Below are 14,869 nucleotides of genomic sequence, written 5' to 3'. Positions count from 1 at the left end.
GCTTCGTTTACTTTTCCAGGAATTGAACCAAAACAAGTCTATATCCAAAACCGCCCAACCAACCAGATTCCTTGTCCCTCACCTTTAGTCAATCTTTGCTCTTATCCCCAACCTTCTCTTGTCGGTAATGCCATGGACCACTACTTTGTTCTCAGCCTGGATAACCACCATCACTGTCCCGGAGAAGAAACAGAAGAAATGGATTGGGGGAATTTGGATTGAGCACAAAAGGATGGCTAACAATTTCCTTCTAACATTAGCTTGAACTGCTCTTGTGAACAGCTCAAGGACAGCAGCAGATTTAAAGTGAAAAGGGATACTTATGTAGTGGCCTCATGAAAAAGAGGAAGAGAAACACTGGTTAAAGCAAAAGAGAATTTTTCATCTCACCAGACCAGATGGAGGATTAACCAGTCATGAAGGACCTGAGAAAAGCACCTCATCTCTATAGATTGGAGGGTTGGACATGTCTTGTTGGTCTCGCATGATGCTTTTAACCTGATCATTGCAATATGTGATGCATGGCAAAATCTAGGATTTTATTAAGCTGGGACAGTTGGTTTCTTGATATGAGTCCTATGGAACAAGACATTCATCCGGTTGTCGGCAGCGGTTTACCTTTGCTTATGGACCTGATGCTCTGGTCTATTTCCCCAATGCCTAGAGCTAACTTAGTACTACTCTTGGCAGAAGAATGTTTGAAAGTTGCAAACCTTTGCAGTATGTTGTAATATATGACTCTGAAACTTGACATTTCGTCACTTACAACAAGCAATTATGTGAACTCATTAATAGTTATAAAAGAAATTATTCCAGAACTTGGAAAAGAAGAAATCAGAACAAGGCCTTAAAATCTCTTTGGCTTCATGTGTGATAAAGAGAGAACAACAGAGCAAGGTAAGGAGAAAGAGAAAAAAAGAAAATATGTTACCGACCGAGGCAAGCTCAGGGTCTTGAATTATCAAAAACATCGAGGAGAAAACCCATCTTTCTTAAGAAAATCCAAAAAAAAAAAGAACCCATCCCTGAAGGAGCAAGAGAACAATGGTTTCAATCCAAAACAATGGTTAACAAAACAGCACTGATACTTGAAGTCCATGAGCCCCATGGAGAGAAATGAGAGGATTGACCCTACATGTGGAAGCATGAAAACTTGAATAAATGTTGGTATACTTAGGATGAATTTTATGGTGAAGCTAAACCTATTTTGGAGGAAGAAAGCAAGCTACATTAGAGCTGATGACTCTGTTGCCAAGATGAAACCACCTGGCTGCCCATCTATGTACCTTTGATCTTGTTGCTGGTGTCTTATTCTATGTCATGGTGAAAGACTATCTAAGAAGACTTTCCATAACTACAATTCAGCGTGTTACTAGGAACAAGATCTAGAATTGTTACTGCTACTGTAAACAGATCACGCTTGCTTGATCTCAAAGAGCAATGTTGAAATGTAGAGATCAAGTGCATACAGGAATACCTGCCCCTCAATCCCCACAAAGGGCACCCAACAAAAATGGGGAAAAGAGATGAATGGAGAGGGTGACTTTGTAATGGACTATGATCAACAAGCCTTTTGAGTATATAATCAATAACCTGCAAGCCTGGAGATAGGAATAACAACCATCAAGCCTCTCCTTAACTAGTTGGGTCTGGTCTTATGCAAGTACTCCATAGCCAATCTTTTCTGTCAAGGGTAATCCTGATGTCTTATTGCAGGTTCATACAAATCCTTTTTCACAACTTCCATCCAAGATAACTAGATCTCCCCAAAATTTCAACAGTAAAAAGTCTGCTTCGCTTTTCATAAATTGTCCATAAGTATTTTATGGCTAAAATTTATATCTCTTCAATGCTTGAACTTAAACCTATAAATATTTTCATCTTGTTTTGGTTGCTAGTAGGTTCGTACTATGTAGATTGAATTTCCAAAGATGGAAATATTATAAGTTCTTTTTTTTTTTGGTACCTGGAAAAATGTTTCCATATATCTGCTTCATAATATTTCAAAAGTTACCAATAAGTACTTCCATCAATTAGTTACTATATAAAAAGAAACAATGCTTGCACTTTATCAGACTTCATCATACAACCCATATTCCTATCCCTTATCATGAACATGCATTAGCATTTTACCAATGTTACAATCTCAGACAAGCTAAAATTCACATATATTATATTATAAAAAAAAAAGAGATTCTAGGATATTGGATTTAGATTGTAAATTATGTGTCGTTAATGTTCCCTCTATTTATGTTTTTTTATTCTTACATATATCAGCGATATTCCTGAAATATGAAACATGATTCCTCTATAACAATAAACTTATTAATTCACTCTGAAGCCAATTCCTAAAGCTTATTATATGTCCATGGCCATCTTCAATTCTTTATTGCTCTGCCTTCACCAAGTAGCTTCATATTTTTACTGTGATAATCCAGTGATGGAACCTTGGATCTTGATTCAACTATAACCACAGACTCCTAAAGTTGGCATAGATTGATGTAATAAAAGTAATAAAACTAGATGGCATACTCCATCAGCAATCAGCAATCGTGATCACTCTCCACCATTCACCAATTTCCACCATTCTCCAGCAACAATTGTCCTTAAGTGCCCAAGCAACCTTATCTGATTCATTTCGTCCTCGGAAGCAATCCTAGTGTATGTTCAGACATCCATTTGTTTTTTAAGAAACCAGGTCATGCCTTCAATTTACAAACTCGATGCTACACAATCTTATCAAAATTCACTACAGTAATTAAATTGACTCCTGTCTGTACTCAGCTAAATTACTTTTATCTTTCTGTCCTTTCAATTAACATTTTCTTGGAACTTTATTCACAATTTCACATCACTTTGGCTCCTTGAATTATCTTCTCTCCTAAATCCTTCCGACATCATCGATGGTTTACCTTTACAAGATCCTTTCAGATATTTGTGCGGTGAGAAACAATACGAACCCTGTCGTTTTAGTATCTTTCACCTCTTGTTTTGAAGGTCCTTTAGGAAGTAAAGTGGAATTAGTGTAGTGGAAGAAAAGACTCTTTAGACTAGTTCTTAAAAAAATTTTGGTTTTTTCTTACTTTCTCTGTAACAAAATTGTGTCCCATGATATTTTCAGAGGTTGTCCATTGTCTTCCACATCCTCCTATTCTTTAAAGATATTTTCTTCTCAAGTAAGAATGATAGAGCGATACAGAAATCTCACACAAAAAGGTGGCACAACTGAAGTCCAACTTTCGATTGGTCCATTCACTGATATGTGCCTGACAAGGTACAGTTGCCAGTCGATGGAACAATTGGGAGATAATAAGTTAGCAGTTTGACTTGCGAGATTCTATGTTGCAAGAGATTTTCTCTTAGATAATTTTTCACCGAATGATTCTGTCAGCCTCCTTCCTTAAGCCCATTACCTCTGTTGATATCCTTTACTCCTTGTTGGTGGATCTCCTTTTTTTGTTTTGACTGGTTATTAGCACATTTGATATACTACAAGATTACAAATATTCTTGTTGTTGGCAACGCCATGGGAATGCAAAATTCTGAATCAGCAAACTGCTGTCCCTGCTAACTTGATATTCAATTAACTATAATGAAAGAGGCAATATTCCCATAACTTTATCGGCAACCTTTTATTCTTCCAGCACACTAATCCTTCTTACTTTGGCCTTCTTTAGACTTGCTTCATTATATTGACACTGCTATCATGGGAGTTAGACACTCAGTTTCCTTCCTTTTCCCTCCTGATAGTTCTTTATGCTCTGTCATCCATTAAAAATTCTACTATGCAAATGCAAATTTTTATTCGATGTATTGCGTTCACTTTTGACTCCACACTTAATTCCATTGTGCAAATGCGGAATATTTATTAGATTTATTGTTTTCACTTTTTGCACCATACTCCATTAACCAATTAGTGCATCAGATTTCACATTAACCCTTCTTATTTTTGACATTCTTTAGCCTTGCTTCATCATATTAAGCATGCTATTATGGGAGTAACATACTTAGTTACCTTCCATTCCCTACTGATAATCTTTATAGCTTGTCACCCATTAAAAATTCCACTATGCAAATGCAGAATTTCTATATGATATATCATTTTCACTTTATACTCCAACCTTAATTCCACTGTGCAAATGTGGAATTTTTATGCAATTTTTTGTTTGCTTTTTACTCCATTCTTCATTAACCGATTAGTGCATCATAGTTCTAAAAGTTCAATGTACCAAAGGACTTTGACAATCTTCTCAGTTCCTTAAAATTCATTGTCTTGACCAAACTCCATCCTGATATTTTTCATACTACTATTGCTAAACAACCACTAAATGCCCTGTTTCTTAATGGCAAGTTAGTGCACATACAAGGATATTTCAACTTTCTCCTTGCAATCTCTTGGCATATGATTTACCGTGTGTTTGAAAGATGAGTTATTAACCTATTTGATGTATGTTTCCTATTGCCGCTGGGGAGATGATTTGGCTTAAGCCGCTGAGATGGAGTCAAGAAGAAGAGAAGCGGTGGTCTTCAGAGGGCTGGTCGGGATCTCCGAGGTGCACGTTAATCGAGTGGTCCTAGATTGAGTCCTCGAGCCAGATCCTGCAAAACCACCAAACATAGAAAAGTCCTTACACCGGATGAAAGGTTTTCGATGGTGGATCTCCGATGTCTAAGTCAGTCTCCCACAGAAGTGAACAGAAGAGATCTGAACTTTCGAGTTGGATTTATGATGATTGAGATTAGGTATGAAGTAGAATAGAGACTACAGCAACATCCTCCACCATTCTTTTAGAAGTACCAGTGGAGTTTGCTGACTCCGTTTAGGATCATCAAGATCTTAACATCTTGGAGGTATTGGTCACCCCTGCCATAACCTCTGAGTAGTCCTAGCAGCTTTTGCTATAAGTTCAGGCACTCACCATCATGATGCAAGGCCTACAGCTGTTTCCTTTTTCTTATGGACCTGATGCTCTCGTCTGTTTCCCCAATGCCTAGAACTAACTTAGTACTGCTCTTGGCAGAAGAAATGTTTGAAACTAGTAAAAATTTGCAGTATATTGTAATATATGACTCCGAAACTTGGCACTTCATCACTTATAACAAGCAATTATGTGAACTTATTAATAGTTATAAAAAAAATTATTTCAGAACTTGAAAAAGAAGAAATCGAAATGACACCTTAGATCTCTTTTGCTTCATGTGTGATAAAGAGAGAACAACAGAACAAGGTAAGCAGAGAGACAAAAAATTTTTTTTTATCGACTGAGGCAAGCTCAGGGTCTTGAATTACCAAAAACATCAAGAAGAAAGCCCATCTTTCTCAAGAAAAATCAAAAAAAAGAAGGATTTTTTTGCGTATATACGCTCCTAAACATTCAAATTTGGATGAATATCTTTTTAAAATTGATATTTGTATGTATACGCTTATAAAATATTTATTTTGCATGTATATCCTTTTTTTTTTTAATTTTTTTGCATATGTACCCATATCATTTAATGTCGTTAAAAAATTAATGGTTTAAAATTTAAATGATTAAAATATCCTTATGGGTAGATATGTAAAAAAAAATTTATAAGGGTGTACATACAAATAGCAATTTCATAAGACTATTCATGCAAATTTGAATATTTAGAAGGATATACACGCAAAAAATTCTAATTTAATTTTTATCTATTTCATCTAGATGGATTTAGACCTTTTTACTCTATAATGTAGTAACATATTACATAATATAATAATACGATGACGATATTATATAATATTTTATATATTAGAATACTATATTATATTTTATTTTTATGCAAGATAGGATGATTATGTTCATGTTATAACAACATGATATACCTTATATACTTCACAAAGATATTTTTGATAAAAAATTTTAAAATAAAATATAATAAAATTATAAATTCTTATTATTACATGATGTACAAATCCATAAGTATGTACATTCTATGCAAATGTACAAACTATTCATCTAATATCAGATTTAGATACTTTTCTTAGAAACATATTATTATACATTAGAGGAAACATGGATGGTTATGATCTGTATATTTTTTTAAAAAAATAATTTTAATCTATCATTTGATAAAAAGATTATTTTATCTATATAAATTAATAAATTAAATAAATTTATTATTTTAGTTATATATATTAATTTTTTTCTGTTAGAATAAGGAAAGAATTACAAATTAAGAGAAGTGTATCTATGTTAAGGATTTTTTGCGTGTATACCTTCTAAATATTCAAATTTATGTGAATATCCTCATAAAATTGCTATTTACATATATATCCTTATAATTTTTTTTTGCACATCTATCCATAAGAATATTTTAATCATTTTAATTTTAAACCACTAATTTTTAACAGTCTTAGATGATATAAATAAGTACGCAAAAAAAATATATTTTATGACGGTATATAGGTAGATATTAATTTTGAAAGAATATTTATATAATTTAAATGTTTATGAAGATATACATGTAAAAAATTCAAAAAAAAAAAAAATATCTGCAGGAGCCTTGCTTAAGAATGAAAACCCATCCCTAAAGGAGAAAGAGAACATTGGTTTCATCCAAAACTACGGTCAACCAACCCTGAAACAGAACCGATACATGAAGATCATAAGCCCCATGGAGAGAAATAAGAGGAATGGCCCGACATGCGGAAGCATGAAAACTCGAATAAAAGTTTGTATATTTAGGATGAATTGATCAATCTATGGTGACGCTAAACCTAAACCTATTTTGGAGGAAGAAAGCAAGCTACACTGGAGCTAATGGCGCGGTTGCCAAGATGAAACCACCAGGCTGCCCATTCTATGTACCTTTAATCTTGTTGCTGGTGTCTTGTTCTATGTCACGGTGAAAGACAATCTTGAAGATTTTCCATAACTGCAACTCGGTGTGTTACTAGGAACAAGATCTAAAATTGTTAGTGCTACTGTAAACAGATCACGCTTTCTTGAACTCAAAGAGCAAAGTTGAAATGTAGAGATCAAGTGGATGCAGGACTGCCCCTCAATCCCCACAAAAGACACCCCAAAAAAAAAGGGGAAAAGAGTGTTGTGCCATCAGAATCCAATACCACACGATGCAGCAGGAAGAAAAAAAAAATAAAATAAAAAACACAATACAAATACGTAGATTGGCCTCAAACCTATCTCCATGGGACCTGCAAGCTTCACTATGAGAGAATAAAATAAAATTAATACAAGAAGAACTCATCACTCAACTTTTTTACAAGAGTCTCTCAAGAAAAAATCTCAAAACCCTTACAGCTCTTTGAAACATCTGCTGAAGCCTTTCTGCACCTCCAGGACGTCACCATCTCTTCGATGCAACAAACGGTTTGTCAATCGAACCTATATTAGGCTTTAGAATCTCAAAAATAACGTTTCAGTAAGAATATAGAGTTCCAATAAAGTCTAGAACCATCCATGACCATCCGATCGTGATCGGCTCGCACTAGAGCCGTCCGATCGTGCAAAATACCTTCTGATCACGCTCGAATTCACTCTCGACCATCCGATCATGATCGGCTGAGATTTGGACCCTCTGATCGTGCAAAAACTGCCCTTGACCACGCATGGACCGCGACTTCAATCCACGCGGCTTCCATGGATTGCCAGCACCCCGCAGTCCACAGTGGCCTGTGCGACTGCTGGCCCCCCCCCCGCTCGTGCTGGGCCGGCCCACACGTGTGTGTGCTTGGGCTGCACAGCCCGCGCACGCACTCGCACGCTCGTAGCCTAGTCGCACGCTGCCGCATGCAGCCGCACCACCGCCGCCTCCGACGGCCTGCCGCCGGCCTCCGTCGCTCTGAATTTCATGCCATCTTCAATCGAGCGTATCTCCTTCATTTGAACTCCAATTGGCTGTTCTTGAGCTCGTTAGACTCCATTTTTCATCCTAGACCTCGCTGTGAGCTCAATATGGATCGAATCTCGAGATATATTTTCTAACAATCTCCACCTCGACTCGATATTCGACCTCCATCTGTCTCTGAGAGTCTGTGATCCATCTCACCCCCACGCCATGATGTCACGGGGTGAGTGTTTTCTTACCCAAACACCCGTGCGGCGCCCCAGCATGCCACACACCAAGGCCAGCCCTCTCGAGTCCTTTCCTCGGACATACCAATAAGCACGCAGCAGTCCAGCCACATAGCCAAGCTTGTACCTCTATGCCCCTGCCTGGCAACACTATTGTACTGAACACAGATGACACCCTCATGTGCCCATAAGCAATCCGACCCCTCGAATCAACTGCAATGCTCATGCGCACCTCCGTGCCATAACATAGACTCTTCCCAAGAGTGCTCCACAGCTCAACACCTCTGTGTCAACTCTAAGGCTTTGCCCCTCAAGCCAAGCACTGCTCATCCCAAATATCTTGATCCTCAACATACCCTCGTGCCAAGACATAACCACTGTGTCACTGATCCGCAACCCACTAAGCTGTCCTTCAGTACTACACACATCAAATCCACATAGCACGACCATGCAACGCCACCACTATGCATGAGGCCCGGGCAAACCCATCTTCAATGCAGCTCAGCTAAACGACCAAGCTGACATGACCTGTAGCTCCCCCAAGCTACAGATGATCGTACACATCTGAGTCCTCTGGGGTTCAACTATCCAAGCTTCCCCCACAAACTCTTGTGCCACGATCCCGGTCTTGCATCCTTGATATGCCTTTCCATCCCTGGTCATATCGCTTTACAATATTCATGGCCTGCTCGCCCATCACTGTGCATTACCATGATCCTGGGGATACATTACCGCACCACCCAATATCTTAGGTCCACAGCCTACTCACACATTGAGCACTGCCACGATATCGGCATCCAAGTCTGCCCCATCAAGTAAATATCTTCGACCGGATGATAAATGCATCAAGCCGTCCTCTCCTTGGCATGACCCTCTTGGCCATCCATGATCCTTGGCCCAGCTCCAAGGCACATATACCGATCGATATACCATAAGCCTTCCTTGTTCTCCACGACCGACCGGTTCCCGTGGATCCCGGTGAGACATCACCTTGCGATGCTCACAAGACTTGCCTGTTTGGGTAGGCCACACCCTTGCCCGACTAGCCCTCTATCGCCTCTTCGCTCCACTACAGAGATCAAGAACGCATAGAGTAGTCTAGACAAACCCCTCAAGGATAAAACCTCGAGATATCCCCTTCCCACACAATGTGGCCAGCTCGTCCAACCAACATTGCCCCGAATACCTCCACATGAGATCATTCGGGCGTGGCACCACCATTGCCCACACAACTGTGCCACGGCGGACCCGTCTCCTATGGGTCTGGGGGAGTCGGGTACACGACCAAAGCTCCGCGCCCCTCCTCAAACCAAGAGGAATCCTTGAGTATCCACATATATCATGGCGGACCACCACCATTCTAAATATCATGCGTCCCGAGCCCCCCCCCGATATCATGCCACGGCCATGCCGCTCCCTGGCGAACCATTGCTCCCTCACTACCCCAGCAAGGCATCCACCTAAATCTCACCCTGGGGGTTCCAAATGATCGAGTAGCATTGCAAATTTTTGCCAAGCCAAATCCTTCGCAGCACCGTGCCACGCCCATGCCGGCACCCCCTGCGACATGCCTGCGGATAAGTCCCTGACAATTCTCCCCCACTCAAGCTGTCGACATCCTCGTCGACGTCCAAGCTACTACTTGACCATTAGTCACCACAGCCAAATTTCCACTGCAGTAACTAAAAATATGGTTCCTCAAGTCAGAGACCCACGGTTTTGATGTCCTTGATCCTTTCTCCACCACTGAGAATCCATCATCCACACCACACTGACTCCTCCACAGAACCAAACTGCTACAAAATCCAGCACCAACCTCTGCTTTTGTCCTCCTTCAATGGTCTTTTAACCTTCAATTACATGGCATTCCTCAGACTCCTCCAAGGCTTAACTCTCGATTGCCCCAATCTAAGAGCGGCCACTGCATTCTCTAAGCTTGCTGCAGTCCTCTGACCATCAACATAACTGAAAACTTTGTGGCACTCCTCGAACTCTTTCGAGGCTTTACTCTCGACTTTCTCAATCTAAGAGCTGCCATTGCCTCCGTCAATGCAAAGATCCATTGTCAGAAACACAAAATGTCACTCCTTGAACTGTGTCCAAGGCTTATCTCCTACCCACCAGTCTCGAAGTGGCCCATCACATGAGTCCCCTCTGGCAACTCCCCTCCAAATGCCTGGTCTTGCAATATACCCACCTTGCAGTCTTGTGGTTATTCCGACCTTTTCCATTCAACACCAAGACTTCGGACCCTACCACACTGCACTGATGCCAAGTACTCACAAGTCGCCTCCATAACTCTGCACTGTCCCATACCAACACAGATCCATGGCTGCTTCCAAGCGAAATCCTGATATCCGATCAAAGCCACTTTCCACTTTGCTCAAGTGCCTAGACAATCCAGTCTTCACTCTGAGCACCAGTTGTCTGTCTCTACAGAATCATTTATCCATGCTGTTTCCTACGATCCCCAACTCGACTGCTTCTGTGTCTTGACTCTGAGTCTGTAATGCCAATGCAAGGCTACCTCTCTTGCCTGCCTCACTCTTACGACTCCAGTGCATCGACACCCATTTGCCTCGACATTAGGGCCTTGTAATACCTCACAGCATGATCACCACATGGCCAACCCAGCCAACATTAAACAACCTTCGTGCCTCATCTCCTACACCCTGACATCACATGCCTGTGTAGCAAGAAGACACCTTCAGCCAAATATCTGCCTCTAGTACTTCGGCTTACCAACGCCTTCACCCTGAGAGCAGTTCCATTAAGTTCAATTGATATCTCATACCATTCAAGTGCTTCAGCTTCACAATCATCCACACAAGAGATGGCTCTTTCCAATGTTCCCATATCTTGTGCAACTGAGTCCCATGACTTTCCAAGTTCTCGTCTCAGCTTGCACTTTTAAAATGAGTGCTACATCATTCCCTGCACTAAAGATAACCCAAGTACCTCAGTCTATTTGCCCAGCTCTGCCTCTTTGGAGATTCTAGTCCCTCGAGATGCTCTGCCTTGCAACTTTTGCATGCAGCCCAAGTGCTTTAGCATTCATGAGCACTCTTCACCCTGAATTCCTTTTCCTCAGCCATGAACTGGTAGACCTTTACATTCACGGGCCTCCATCCACTAGTGCCATTGATGAGCAATCTTTTCATTCAGCACTGAGCACATTGTCCTACAACATGCTCCCCCACTCTGAGTCATTGACACCCACAACAAACTCAGACATCCAGTTCCTCTGAACTTAGACTTCAAATTTACATCGCTTTGGATACCCCTGTATCTGCAACCAAAACATGCAACTTGATACCACACGTATCAGAAGCTAACATCAAGCACAACGTCGACCATCGACTTAGCAAACCTGGCTCTGATACCACTTGTCACGGGGTGAGTGTTTTCTTACCCAAACACCCGTGCGGCGCCCCAGCATGCCACACACCAAGGCCAGCCCTCTCGAGTCCTTTCCTCGGACATACCAATAAGCACGCAGCAGTCCAGCCACATAGCCAAGCTTGTACCTCTATGCCCCTGCCTGGCAACACTATTGTACTGAACACAGATGACACCCTCATGTGCCCATAAGCAATCCGACCCCTCGAATCAACTGCAATGCTCATGCGCACCTCCGTGCCATAACATAGACTCTTCCCAAGAGTGCTCCACAGCTCAACACCTCTGTGTCAACTCTAAGGCTTTGCCCCTCAAGCCAAGCACTGCTCATCCCAAATATCTTGATCCTCAACATACCCTCGTGCCAAGACATAACCACTGTGTCACTGATCCGCAACCCACTAAGCTGCCCTTCAGTACTACACACATCAAATCCACATAGCACGACCATGCAACGCCACCACTATGCATGAGGCCCGGGCAAACCCATCTTCAATGCAGCTCAGCTAAACGACCAAGCTGACATGACCTGTAGCTCCCCCAAGCTACAGATGATCGTACACATCTGAGTCCTCTGGGGTTCAACTATCCAAGCTTCCCCCACAAACTCTTGTGCCACGATCCCGATCTTGCATCCTTGATATGCCTTTCCATCCCTGGTCATATCGCTTTACAATATTCATGGCCTGCTCGCCCATCACTGTGCATTACCATGATCCTGGGGATACATTACCGCACCACCCAATATCTTAGGTCCACAGCCTACTCACACATTGAGCACTGCCACGATATCGGCATCCAAGTCTGCCCCATCAAGTAAATATCTTCGACCGGATGATAAATGCATCAAGCCGTCCTCTCCTTGGCATGACCCTCTTGGCCATCCATGATCCTTGGCCCAGCTCCAAGGCACATATACCGATCGATATACCATAAGCCTTCCTTGTTCTCCACGACCGACCGGTTCCCGTGGATCCCGGTGAGACATCACCTTGCGATGCTCACAAGACTTGCCTGTTTGGGTAGGCCACACCCTTGCCCGACTAGCCCTCTATCGCCTCTTCGCTCCACTACAGAGATCAAGAACGCATAGAGTAGTCTAGACAAACCCCTCAAGGATAAAACCTCGAGATATCCCCTTCCCACACAATGTGGCCAGCTCGTCCAACCAACATTGCCCCGAATACCTCCACATGAGATCATTCGAGCGTGGCACCACCATTGCCCACACAACTGTGCCACGGCGGACCCGTCTCCTATGGGTCTGGGGGAGTCGGGTACACGGCCAAAGCTCCGTGCCCCTCCTCAAACCAAGAGGAATCCTTGAGTATCCACATATATCATGGCGGACCACCACCATTCTAAATATCATGCGTCCCGAGCCCCCCCGATATCATGCCACGGCCATGCCGCTCCCTGGCGAACCATTGCTCCCTCACTACCCCAGCAAGGCATCCACCTAAATATCACCCTGGGGGTTCCAAATGATCGAGTAGCATTGCAAATTTTTGCCAAGCCAAATCCTTCGCAGCACCGTGCCACACCCATGCCGGCACCCCCTGCGACATGCCTGTGGATAAGTCCCTGACAATGAGGCATGCCTGCTGTCTCATGGATCGACAAACGTGGGAGTCAAACCAGGCCGCTCGATTTCATCTCCGTCATGGGCTGTGTCCACTCTAACCAAAGACCTACTCGGAAAAGTCTCCTGCGGTAATAAAAATCTCACCTTGCGATGTCACCTCTCGTCCTCCCGAATCTCGCATCTCGTGCCTGATCCATCTCTACCTAGAGCTCCACCTCGCTCTGAACTCCTCCTGGCTCTTGAAGCTCCACCTCGCACTGGGCTTCCTGTCAGGTAGTAATATCCTCTCGTCCTCTTTTTCTCTTCCAGAATAACACTATCGCCGTGCAACACCTTCAGGATTCCTCTACCAACTACCATCCTGTAGCCTTTCGAATCCAGTCTGCTCAGTGAGATAAGATTCTGTTTGACATCGGGTATGCATCGAACCTCTTCCAATCTCCTCACTGCACCATCATGTATCCTTCAGCTGACCATCTCGATGCCTTTGATCGCATAACTCGATCCATTCAACATATAAACAGTGCCCTCACTGCTCTCCAAAGAGTCAAACTGCTCCTCTCTGTAACATACATGATAGGTGCATGCAGAATCTAAAATCCACTGCTAGGAAGAAGTAGATGTTGGAAAATATGTCTCAAAGTCAATCATTAGCCTGTTGACAGTTGTGCTATTTGATGTAATTATATATGAATTAATTAATAAATTATTTATTTAATAAATTTCATCATCAGCTTGTATATCTTCTATATCGAACTTCTATGTTATGATGAAAGTCTTTAGGACTATTTTAAATCGATAAAGAAGAATTTATCATTTAGTCCTTAAATGAGTTCGCGATCAAATGATATGCTATTACTAGGACGACAGATATATCAAGTGTAGGTCGTTGTGTGCCGTATAGGTCGGTTGTCCTCTTAACAAAGGAGCGTAGAGGCGCTGGTATGGCATGCAAGAAAAATGTAGGAATACATTTCACTGAACGTGATCAACTCCAAAGCATTCTGTTATCACGAGTCACTCCAAAGGGATATAGGTATAAATATCATTCCGACCTGAGATCACTATGGTGACTTGCAAGCAACTCACTATGCTTTGGTGCCGAACTACCTAAATTTTTAATTCAGGATTAGAAGATTTCTGAGTATAGTCAAGTACTTTTGAAGTCGATGCATGAATCAAGATGGAATTGACCACTCCCAAGGATTGGAAAAAATTCTTTGTATTTCAATTTAGTAAGACCTTGACCAAGACAATCCTTATGAAGAGTCACAGGATTTATTAGGTTGAGACACATAATGGATGTACTATTAAGAGTTGACAATTTAAACTCTAAGTCATCCTAGCATCAAGGGTCAAAGGAATGAATTATACGGTAACTATATTCAAATAGGTTCTTGAGTGTTGCTTTGCATACATTCGGCTTATCCGGACATTGGATACCATTGCTAGATGGTTATTCTGATTGGTACAGAAATCTATTCCTATGCTATCGGATTATGTTCGAACTTATGGGATCACATACATTAAAAGTTTCTCTCTGATCACATGGCTAATCTGAAGAGTCTCAGTGGATGGAGACTCTGGTGAAGAGTCCCACTAGACGGAGACTCTGGTGAAGAGTCCCACTGGATTTGGACTCTATCATTAATAGAAGATTAATTAATGATTAGATCACTAATTAGCTCAATTTAATTGAGCATTAAAGTCTAGATCAAGTTTGATAGAATTGGATTTAATCAGGTCAAATCTAATTAGGTTATGAGATGACCTAATCGATAAGGGAGAAATGATCCTGATTTGATCGGATCTATGGCTCAATTAATTT

This window comes from Elaeis guineensis, chromosome 3, assembly GCF_000442705.2.
Source record: "Elaeis guineensis isolate ETL-2024a chromosome 3, EG11, whole genome shotgun sequence".
Classification (NCBI taxonomy): Eukaryota; Viridiplantae; Streptophyta; class Magnoliopsida; order Arecales; family Arecaceae; genus Elaeis; species Elaeis guineensis.
Note: the sequence above shows the minus strand (reverse complement) of the source record.